A 12,350-nucleotide genomic window follows, 5' to 3' on the forward strand; every position below is an offset into this window, starting at 1 on the left:
AAGGTTGAATGTATGGGAATTGTGAAATGTTAGTCTTATTTTTATCCAATTCAGGATTGTATGTTATTACCCTAAAGAAGGGTAGGATTTGTTTTGTTATGAAGAAATAAGAGCTGAAGATAGGAGAAATTTTTGGGTAACCAGACTTGCGAAAAGACTTCCAAAGAAGGAGGTTATTCTAATGTGAAATACAGTAATTTGGTGGAATAATTAATAAATGGTGCTTGAGATATGAGAGGGTGCAGATGGTTCTTTCTGGTCCCATATTCCTAATTTTAAGAAGAGACACTTAACTTGTTTTTTTTTCAGCTTTTATAACTTTGTGAGTGCACATACTTTGTAACTGATATTTTACAATTTTGGAAGTAAAGGTTAACAACTGGCATCTAATGAGATTAGAAACTAGTTTTTGCTATCACGGAGTGAACTTTTGTTTTAACAGCTACCACTTAGAGGCCATATATGTGACTTTTTTTGTGTGTGTGTGGAATGGTCTCTTATACAAGTGTGGGATTCCTGTTTCTGAACACTTATTTAGGATTTGGTATTTTGCTTCTGAGACATCCTTTATTACCATATATCAGTCATAACTGAACTCTTTTCAAACTCTTTTGTTCACCTGATATTTGAAAATATTAAAAATTATAATAAATTCTGTCCTGTATGTTTTCCTTCAAGAGTTATCCTTAGAAGTGTATTGTGTATGCAGTGATCCAAGTTATTTATAACCTAAAAATAAAATCACCAGTATTTAATAAAATTTGTGTTCCTAGCATTCTCCATAGTTAAGGGTGTTTTTTTGTTTTTTTCCAGATGGTTAAAGTGAATTGGGTGTTTAATATTAACTACATTAACAGCCAGGAGAGTGCCTTGTTTGAAGGTGACGTTTGCTTTACAGTCTGGTTACAGATTTGTTATTCATGAATATCATTATTTTTTTTTTCTTCTCCAAATCATTTCCTCTCTCACACATCTTGTTCTATGAGGTAAAATATTTTAAGTGTGATCTAATATCTGTAGCAAATTCTCTCTACTTAATAGCCAGTATGTCCTAAAAGACGTGTTTGCAAGTCACTTCAAAGCTGCTGTGAGCTTATTTTAATACTGACAGATTTGTTGAGTGACAAGCCATCGTAACGGAAGATGTTTGCATGCCAACTCTCTAAAGGCTTCTTTTGACTTATTTGAATGCAATCCCAACAAAACTTGAGTTTCTTCATTGTTTCACTATTTAGAAGCATCTTCCACCACTGATCTCCACCAAAACCTGGCTCACTGGAATATATTTTCAAGGGCTGTGTAGGGCAGTGGAAATAAGATTTTTTTCTGTGAAATGAATGTGTCAGTGGAAAAAGGTGAATAGCTCATAGTTTGGAGTCATTGTAAGCTTTGGAATATATTGTGCACAACTATCAATGCCAAATGTGCATATAAAGGAATATTTTATTTTCTCCAGTCACATGTATCTTCTTTATAGGACTATATTTTATGTTTCCTGAGTTCAGAACACTTACCGTTAATATTAAATACACTTTTGTTTCTGATGTGCTTTGCTTCTGTTTGTCAAACAATGTGGAAACACATTTGAGCTTTCAGAGAAAATGAGAAAGGAGACTAATCAAACCCAGTTAAATAAGCTGATAATACATCTTAGTGTCTTCCAACTAGGAGATATAATAGAAACTTCCATTCACTGTCTTGATACTCCATAGTTCCTAAAGTAACTAGAGAAGAGGATGTCCCTGTGTTCTATCTTCTTTCCAATCTTAATCATCCTAGCCATTGTTTCAGGTAGTTTCTGCTGCTAGCGTTCTTAATTAAATTATCTTTTTCTGAAATAGTTCCATATGTTACGCAATTGAAGTGATTCTATCAACTGTGCTCTAGCAATTCATGATAGAGAATATTCCAAGTATTTAAATTTGATATTGGCCTGACAAACAATTGAACACGTTCATGGAGGTGAAACCTCTGGCTTAGGTAACTTCCTGACGTTACAATCGCTAGGTGGTGGTAGACAGTTTTGGGTAATTTATTTATTTATTATTATTATTATTTTCTTTTAGAAATTGTTTTTAGTGATAAGTGGATTCCTAATAGGAAAGTTTGTTCTTTAAAATTGTTATATCTGCTTTATCACTGATGTCATTGTTGGAGGTGGTATAAATGACCTCCACAAACTGTCCGACACCTCTGTATTTTATGTATATTTAATAGAGTAAATAGCTGGGAATCTTGATGCCTAGAAAGTATGAACATTTATGATTAATTATAGTAATATGACATAAATGAACTGTTACATTTATACTTGAACATACTTGATCAGCAGATAGTATTTTGTGTGAGACTGGCAGATGTGATGCTGAAGTACAAAATTATTTTTTGTATGTCAGTCTGTGAGCTTTGTGATCTGTTGTGCCACAGACCTTTCTCCATTGTTTTATGAATGCGGGAGTAAATTGTTGCCGATTTTTTTTTTTTCAGTGGGACTTGAAAATGTCATAATAAGGTAAACACATTATTTACTTGCAGTTGCTTAATGTTAACTTAATTCTGTACATCTCAGATGCTTCCTCATTGAAATATTTTTTTTGTTGTGTAATACTATTGATTGTTTATATATTTTTAGAGCTTTTTAGCAGACTAGCTGTGTCTTGAGAGTTTTGGTAATGAAGGACAACAGATGACTGTAGGAAGGGCTTTCAGTGTGTGGTGTAATGCAGCACTGCAGATTCCTCACAGTTGTTTTCTCTTGCTCCAGTTTGTGTGTTGGACTCTTTCCTGTTGCATGCTCTTTGTATGTGGGTTTTCTGCAGCCAGGCAGGAACTTGGACCCTCTGTGGTAGGACAAGCCTACGGTAACACTCATCAGAGAAGCAGCAGTTCCTACAGAAAGATGAGAAAATGACCTCATCCATCCATTGATTCCTGAATGTGGAACTGATTGTGAAAGAGGAAAAATGTCTGTTTGGGAGTGGGAGGGGGCAAAGGCCCTCTATCAGAGGAAAACTTAAGTGTCTGGCTGTTAGCTTCAAGGTGAGAAAGATGAATTATAAAGATACAGCTGTAAATACACGGAGTGACTTTTTTTTTATTTTACCAAGTTATTGTCTTGATCAATGAGACAATTACTACAGTAGCCTTGTTGTTATGACCATGAAATGCATATGTCCTCTAGGAAGGTAGGGGAGTTTTGACAATTGTGAAATAAATCTTGCAAAACGGTTTTGTCTGATCCCCAGTGACTTTCTAGTTGTTTTGGTTTGTTTTTCTTTTTTAAATAAATGGTTAACTCTTTTTTTTTCCCCTTTCTTTCTACAGTTAGCTAGATGGCAATAATTAGTCCCTTTGCACTCATTTCCCTACAGTAAACTAAGGTACAGAGTGACTTATATAACACCTGATGTTGCTGGGGTTTTTGTGTTTAGAGTGGGAGGAAATAGGATTTTCCTGGCAAGGATGCCATACAGTAGCAATATGATTACATGATTAGGTATTAGGTGAGATTCTTGAAACTGAGCCAGGTTTCCTTTCATTGACCACGGCAATTGTTTGAATGTTTTATGCACTTTTCACTGTCCAAAAATAGTTAAGCACAGATGTAGATAGGATTTGGCATCAGCTCATGAAATTGCTCTCCTTTCACGTTGTTGGTACGTATTATAACGATTTTTTTCCTCTAAGTCTTCAGTAGTTGTCATAGTTCTGCTAGGAGAAGAGAGCAAGGAATGATGTAACAAGTACAGTGTTACTGATGTGACTTGCAGAATAGTTCAGGACCACTCTGTCCCATATACTGCCGTGTCACCCACTTTTTTTGCTTAGATTGCTTGCAGGGAATGGGGGATGCAGGAAGAATGAACTTCCTGCCACCTGTGGATGTACTGTGTGCATATGGTAGAAGAAGCCACTGAGTAGAAGTTAGGGTGGCGGTCCTGGAGCAGGAACTTCGTAGATGAATCTGTCCTATTTTTTTCTTTTGCCTGTGTATAAATAAAAATAGAGAAACAATTCCTTACACTATACAAGTTCTTCCTTCTCTATCTTCCTTGCCACTCAAAACTTCTTTAGATGATTGTGTTTTCTTTGTTCCCTTAAGTTTCCTTCCTTTTCTTGCTGCTGTGTTAATCAAGTTCATGCCATATTTGTGAAATGGGTACTGGGGATAGGGAGAGTACTTAGGGGAGGAAAAAAAAATCAGTGTTGATTCACCAAAGAGATATAAGGTTTCACAATTCTTTCACAATTCCTGCATCCCACTGTTGTGCTTCAGCCCCACCTTCTTTCCCCCCAAAGGATGAAAAATCCTTATTAGCTTGTCATACTCTCTCTGTATTTTGGTATTTTGTTTCTTATCTCTTTCTCTTTGCTAGTTACAAAGATATTTGTGTGTAAACAGAAGCATCCTTCATCTGCCCACTCATTGCGCCCAGCGTACTCTCTCAGTGGAGCTACAATCCTGCATCTCTGACATCAGAATAATTATTTTTGGAGTGCCTGGTGTGCCAAGCACAAACTAAGTGTCACTTAGGAATGAGATGGAGCCCAGCAACAGCGCTGAATGTGACAGGCACTGGCTGATTACCCCGGTTGACCAGTAATGGTTATGGAGGAGAAGAAAGCACAGAATAAAGAAAGATTTTTTTAAAATAATGTTGATTTGTATGGTGCACTCTGTCACTTTAACACTTATAGTTTTTGGAGATAAATATTCACCAAGCACTGAAGTGAACTTGCATAATGTAATTCTGGACACCCAGTGCCTAATGGCCTCCTGGAGCAGGGAGGTGGCCTAAATGTCCTCTCTAGGAAGAGGAGATGTACTGCTGAGTGACAGAGAAGAGCTGGGAGACACTGTCACTTTAGGAAACAGCAGGGGAAAATTTCAGGTTTGTCCCAGAGGATTCAGGAGAGCTCATCTGAAAAAGTAACCCTGTGTGTAGCCCACCTGAAGTGTCTCAACCAATGAACACAAGCATGAGAAATAAGCAGGAGTTGGAAGCCATTTTGCAATTAGAAAACTATGACCTAATTGCTGTCACAGAAACTTGATGGGACAAATCACGTAGCTGGAATACTATGATTGAGGGCTACAAGGTTTTTAGAAGAGATAGGCAGGGCAGGAGGGGTAGGGAAGTTGCTCTTTATGATAAGAAGCAGATGGATTGCAAAGGGCTGCCTTTAAAAAACGGCTGTGATCAAATTGGGGGTTTGTGGATTGAAATTAGGGACCAGACCAATATCTGGTGGTCATCTGATCAAGGGGGCTGTGAAGGCGCTTAGAGATCTGGAGCACGTTGCCTTTGAAGGATGACAGAGGGGTTGGACTTCTTCAGTCAGTCAGGAGAAGAGAAGGCTCCAGGGATACCTCTTTGTGGTCTCCCAGTGCTTAAAGGGAGCTTACAAGCAGCACAGAGATGACTTCTTATGTGATCTGATAGTGATAGAACAAGCGGGAATGTTTTTAAACAAAAAGAGGGGAGATTTAGGTTAGATGTTCAAGGGAAATTTTTTCTTAAGAGTGGGGCAGGTTACCTAGTGAAGCTGTGGATGCTCTGTCCTTGGATGTGTTCGACACCAAGTTGGATGGTGTATGGGAACTGCTGAATCACAGCCTGAACCTCTGATTGATCACCTGAGGTGAGCAACGAGTCAGCCCTGGGAGCCCAGGTGAAGGCAATTCACCTGTGCTGCTGGAAGGGGTGGAGCCTGGTTCCACCTCTCCTAGACCTATTCAAGAGCTGACTAGCAGTGGGGAAAGGTCTCTTTCTGGATATCCCTCCTTTGGAGTTTTACAGTGAGCTCAGGACAAGGGTAAGCACTCTTATTTATTCTCTTTTTGTTATAATAACCTGCTTAGCCAAACTCTATTGTTTATTTCATAATTAAAACATCTGTATATTCATTGATTATGGAGATGGAGACCTGAGCAGCCTTGTCTGGTGAATGGCTACCTTGCTCAGGGGTTGAAACTCAGTGATCTTTAAGGTCTCTTTCTACACAGGATGTTCTGTGATTCTTTGTCCTCCAACCTCAGATGTTGCTTTTCTGTGAGCTGTTTTTTTTTCCTAAGTTCTCATGTTGGAGGCTCCTTGACAACCAAAGGTATACTGAATTCTGCTCTAGTGCTGAACTGATACAAGGAGAATAATTATCTATTGTTGTTGTTGCCTGGGAGCAGATGACTTAAAAGAGACAGACAGAATAGTGGAAATATTAAGGAATGTGTGTCCTGGACTTCTATTTTTTTTTTCTCAATGTAGTATAGCTTTAAGTTTTGAATGGAAGTTTAATTTCAGTCTCTATATTTCTTGCTGTATGGCATGCATTCTAGACAGTATCAGCTTCTGGGCTTAATAGCATTGTCTGTAATCTCTGTGAATTTAATGTCAGAGAGAGAAAGAGATGCGAATTACTTCTAGCTGCTTCAGGAGGGATTGTGGAGTACTTTGTATGAATATCAAATTGCTGGCAACTTACAGAAATGCTGTAAGTACCATGAATCTTGAATTATTTTGTCTGCCTTCACATACCAGTCTGAATAAAGAACCAAGACCAAAGTTGTTGCATTTTTGAAGTATACTTTTAAAATATTTTAAGTATTTTTGCACTTTGCATATTCCAGAAGATATTGTTTTGAACATGAAAATAAGATAGAAGGCTTGAGTTCTGATACATTGTCTGCAGATGATAGAAGGTCAGCTAAATACCACTCTACTTATGCGTCAGCATCATACTGCCAAATTTGTTTACAATAATAAGTACTAACACAATGTGTTTGTTAATTTCTGTGCCTGTCTGGATTTACTTCATTTCCTATCTTTTATTTATTTTCTATTCTATTATTTACTTTACTTCCTATTTTTTTCTTTAATATTTTTGAATTTTCTTTCCCTTTTCTTCCAAAGTCAATCTCCTTTATCTCATTCTAAAATAAACAGGTAAGTCATCGTTCTGACCCACGTTCTTTGAAAAAGTCCCTATGAATTGGCTTAAAGGCTTTAAAGACTTCAGATATACAGTGCTTTTGCAACCTCCAGTAAAACACTGTTGACCTAAGTAGCGTGATACCGTGACAGGATTATAGTTCCTGGAACTAAACTTTTTTTTTTTAACCTACCTTTGTACTATTGCAGAGCATCAAAGTTTTCTTTCAGTATGTTTAAAAAACAAAACAAAACAAAAAAACACTTCTTCCTTTACTTGCTGCACAGTATTTTATTTTACTTTATTTTTTCAAGATATATTTAATAGAAACCCGCAGTTACACTCAGAAATCAGGCAGTGGCTCTGAAGGTAGTCTGTGTTATGCTTTTTTATGATGCATTTTTAACAGAATGGTGTTGCATAGTCTTCCATTCTTCAAAAATATACCGGAATACTGATAAAGGTTATTCAGAATGGAAGAGACCCTCCATTTTCCCATATATATCCTTTCCTTCTTTCCATAGCTAGATCTCTGAATTGTTGTGTGCGGCTGAAGGGCCACAGAGGAGGAAATTTAACGGGATCGCTACCAGTATATTACACTGGAATCCTTTTGTGTATCCCAATGACTGGCTTTGATGATCAACTTCTATTCAAAAGTCATATTCCTGTAAAATTTCAACTCAACAGTCAAGTTAAACCTCTTTTTATAGATCTAAATACTATGTAATTTTCTTGTCCTTTGATCTTAGTACATGTTTTGTTTCCTGGAAACAAAAGTTACGAAATACCCACGCTCCTCGGCAAACTTAGAAGAACTTCACACTTCTTTTTTTACTCGGTTCAGTTTATGAATCATATAGGTAATCTTTAATCTCTTTGCCTAATTTTCAGTCTGTTTGCTGTTAACCACCTTCTTTTAAGTAGCAAGCACTTTGAATTGCTTTATTGTATTCTCGCTGACTTTTATAGCATCCATTTCCTGGCAGCTATGGGTTTAAGCGTAGTCATGCATTTTTTTTTGTCACTTCAGAGCCACTCAAGACTTACTCAGTGGATGTGATGCCCTGATTTAAAATAAAATTAAAACACACAAACAGAAAACAGTCGTCACAAAGAAATTAAGAAATTAACTTTACCAATAAATAGTCTCGGAGAAGATGGAGTTGTAGATTTGCATTTATTTTTTTTTTTTTACTTGTTGGGTATTTTTTGGTTGTTGGTTGGTTTTTTTGTTTTTTGTTTTTTTTTTGTTTTTTGTTTTGTTTTTTTGCATTGCCTCCAAAAAATCTGTTTGAATTAGTTCTTGAACTCTTAATGATTCTGCATAAATTGAGCTTGAAAATCCCTGATCTGACCACAAAATTTTATATGCCTCAGTATCAGCTTTGGCAGCAGACTGCTGAGATACCTGAAGATTCAATCTATAATAATCTGAATGGGAATGCAGTGTGTGTGAATCCACACCTCCTGCACTCTGGACAGCATGTCTGGAGTATGACATCTTTCCCTACTCCCTGCATCCCTTTATCAGTCTGTGCATTCAGGAAACCATTTTGGTGTCAGTAGTTTTTGGGCTTTTAAACAGAATGATGAAGTGATGCTTAGAGCTTCCTGTGGGAGAAGCTGTGGCAGCGAGCATCGGTGGAGCCTCAGGTTGGTGTGCAGTGACTGCCCGGCTGCAGTCTGCTCTTTTTGGGTGTAGTACTTGAGCCCAGGTTATGATTCTGCTGTGCACTTATTAACCTGGCAAAAGTTAGGTTTGATCATTCCCATCAGGAGCTGCTAGCTACTCAAATGCAGAAGTCCCGACTGTATTTACCTGACTATGATACTTTTCAAACTGATATAATTAGTACTTTTTTCCTTTCCTTGCAATTTCTGAGTACTGGGTTGTAGATTTTCATTCATGTTGGTCTTTCCAGTAGAACTGCTCAGCTCTTTCTAAAGTCTTAAGTTTATCTAAGTTGAAAGTTTGTTTTGTGCGCTGGCAGGTTTGTTTAGGGTATTATATTCTGTAGTAAAACAAATACTGGAGTGTTGCACATTCTTTTTCTTGCATGTTACACGATCCTCACTGCTTTCATAACCTATTAGGTTTTTTGTCTGTCAGATGACGCTCTTCCACAGTTCAGTATTGTACCTTTCAGTTTCCCTTTCTCTATAGACTGCTGTTGTTTTTATTAATGTTTTATTTCACCTACAAGGCAGTTCTGTTCCACTGTCATTTCGAGACCACTTCTAAAGATACATCTGAAGAAATGCATCAAATGATAGACTCTGTTATGTAATCCCATTCCAGAGCACATAAATTACTGAAGGAAAGTAAATACTTTAGCACAGATTTTCCTGTAGCTATAAACAGTGTTCCTGAGCTTGGGGAGAAATCCTATTTGCAACACATCTTTTGTTTTATTTTGCAAGTTTTTTTTTGTTTTTTTTTAACATATTCTCTCATGACTTACAGGATCTTAAAGAAATGGTACTCAGGACATCCATGTTGATTTCTTTTTTAAATGGAAGCAGTGAGAAGGATCAGCTGTACATACACTAGTCTGATTGTTTTCAAGCAAGAATTGGCACATGTTTATAAAATGACTTGAAAAAAGTTGAAATACAATTACAAGCATTCTGTTAGCTGATGACTGCCTTTTAAATTGGTTAGTACTCATACAAGTGTATTTCTCAAAAAGGAAAATGTGTTATGATTTAAGGTATTTCTATATTATTTCTTAAAAATAATTGCTCATCCATTGGTACTTGTTTTCCCACCTCAACGTTATACTGATTCAGTGTTGTGGTACATCTTAGTTGAACAAGTTTCCCAGCCCCATTTCTCTTAAAATGTTATCTTTAGTCTGAAAAGTGTGCTGCTCTATCCCCAAGTATTGGGAGTGACATGCAAATGAAGCTAACTGTGCAGTAGTGTGTCTATGTGGCTGTATTATCTCTTCAAACATTGATTATTAGGGTAACCATCAAAAATTGTATTTGATAATTACTATGTCAGTGGATCTTTGTGACTTCCATGAAGTCGTATGTTTAAACTGCAGAGGGTGTAATTGCTTCAGCTTCTGTTGTAAATGCTTTTCTTTTATAGAATGGAAGTATGAAGTTTGGCAAAATTTTTATTTTGATTCGGTTAACGTGTACTCAGGACTTCATGCATATACTATGTGAACTAAATTTGAATGTAGTTCTCCCACTGTGGGGCTGTTGTTGGAGGCAGTGGAGTGCTGCCTAGCTGGAGGCTGGCAGCATGTGGCTGGGTACTGCTGGATCCTCAGCATCAAAGAGGAGCTGATATGGAAAAGGAGTTCTGGGGCTTACTAAGCAGGTGGATGAGTTGCACTTGTCAAGACTTGCAGTACATCCATTTTAACAAACCCAGATTATCCGAGGAAGCAAGTAAGTTGTTGTAAGGTGGCATCATTTGGATAATGGAAATTAGCCTTTAGGCTTGTAGATTTTAAGACCAGTTTGAGTGATTAAAATGCAGAAAGGAAGTACTGTTGTGTAAATATGCAGTCAGATGGAAAAAGAATATAAAACTGGAAGCACAGGTCACTTTCCTTACATTGCATCAGGATGTCAGATGCAGTAAAAAGCTTTTAGCATACAACTATAAAAACCCCTTTCAAGGAATTGGAGAGTATTGAATTTTTCTAATGAAAGAGAAGTTTACTGAGGCTTTTTGGGATGTCCACAAATTTAACATTATACAATTATTAAAAATGTGAAGTTGTTATTGAGCAAAGATCCATTTTTTGGGCTTGGATTAGAAGGAATATTGTTTTTTATATCTCTTAAATCTTCACTGGTATTATATGTTGACAGCATCATCATTGTACTTTACATGCAAAAATACTTTTTTAATGTAAATATAAAAAGCAACAGGTTAATGAAAAATAACTGTTTCTGGTAATAAGGTTAATGACTTCACATTTGTACAGGAACTTCTTTCCTAAGGCTAGATAGCTTGATTTTATTTGAATAGTCTTGCCTTGTGTGTGGCATAGCTTGGGGATCGAATTTACCCAAGACTGTGCACCCTGTCAGTTCCTTAATTAGGAACTATATTTGTTTACTTTTTCACTTGTTGATGAAACTACCTTCCTCATTAACATGTCTATACTTTTCCAAATGGACATGCATTTTGATTTTTCCATTTATTATTTCCTGTTTATTCATTACAATGTGAGCCTAGAATAGTGCATGCTGCTTCTGAATAATCTTTCATTAAAAATTATGTTGAATAGTTCTTGTTTTAGGAAATAAAAGAAATACAGTTGTATTTTATTAGTGTGAGATCCCTAGCCTTCATGGAAGAGGTTACTCTTGAATGAAGGAGTAGCAGGAGAAAAACCTAAATGTAGGCTCTGTTGAAAGTTCTTTAGAGCGATGTGAGTCCATGTCTTGTATCTTTCTACAGAATGTGGAATGTTCCTGCAGTTTTTAACTATCGAAGCGTTTGTATGCATTATTCTAGCTATGCAATAGTTAGAATAAAAGAAAAGTCTGTGCTCAGAAATTCTTGTTACACAATTATATTAACAGCTGAAGGGAATAGGAACAGGGATCCTATTATACTGGATGCTCTGTGTATGTTAGCCCTAGTCCTGAAGTTAGTTTGCTGTGGAAACTTAAGAACAGGAAGTTCTAGTTAAAAACTGGAGGGAATTTTTGCATTTTGTGGATGAATCTGTTTGTATTGATATGAGATACCAAAGAGACAGTGGGGCATTAATGTTTATCTCTGATGAACATGATGGTGATAGTGATGAGATCCTGCATGTACTGTCCAGTTGCAGTAACTGTAACGTGCTCACTTTAACCAGTGTTATTAAAAGTGAAGCCTGGCCCTCCCAATTTGCTGCCAAGTCAAATCTTTGCATGCATGACTGATAAGTTGCAATGTGTGAAAACAGAATTTTCCTGGGAGGGGGAAAAAAAAAAGTCAAGCTAGCTGTAGTATATCTATGAAGTATATCTATAAGGTTAAAGGATCAGGAGAAGAGTCCCTCTGCTGTAACAGTTTGTCTACTGTCACTGAGGTAAGTTGATGTAAGTGTATTTTTTCTTCTTTATATATATTTTTTTCTTAAAGCATGGAACCTGATACTTCATTGGAAATGACCTTTTACGTAAGACTTTTTTGTCACTGTTGTTTGAGGTCTTTGCAGTTACGGGTCCGAAGATGCCTTGCCTTTTTTCTAGGCAAGCCCTATGGGTAATTCTTCTTAGTTTGCCCATCAGTTGTCACCTCTTGGATGATAGTTTGTAGCAAGGGACCTACTCATTACTTGCAACACGAATAAGGCCGGTCTGCTAATGTAAAGTCTGACTGAATTGAGTTTTTCTTGTGTCAACTCACTGATGAAAACTTGAATTATTTGTTTTTGAACAAGAATCTGTTTAAAAAA

At 36.8% G+C, this 12,350-nt stretch overlaps 1 protein-coding gene across 2 annotated transcripts in view; it reads left to right on the forward strand.

The window, feature by feature from the left end:
- The window catches only part of DLG5 (discs large MAGUK scaffold protein 5), a 62,884-nt gene that overhangs the window by 1,139 nt on the left and 49,395 nt on the right, over positions 1-12,350 (forward strand). The window contains exon 1 of one of the 2 annotated variants that reach the window (XM_010714346.3): positions 5,729-5,814. The exons of the other annotated variant lie outside the window; for it this stretch is intronic. The gene's annotated coding sequence lies outside the window, so the exon portion shown is untranslated. Of the gene's footprint in view, positions 1-5,728; positions 5,815-12,350 lie in introns of those variants that run through there. 2 annotated transcript variants of the gene reach the window in all.

This window comes from Meleagris gallopavo, chromosome 8 (genome assembly GCF_000146605.3).
Source record: "Meleagris gallopavo isolate NT-WF06-2002-E0010 breed Aviagen turkey brand Nicholas breeding stock chromosome 8, Turkey_5.1, whole genome shotgun sequence".
Classification (NCBI taxonomy): Eukaryota; Metazoa; Chordata; class Aves; order Galliformes; family Phasianidae; genus Meleagris; species Meleagris gallopavo.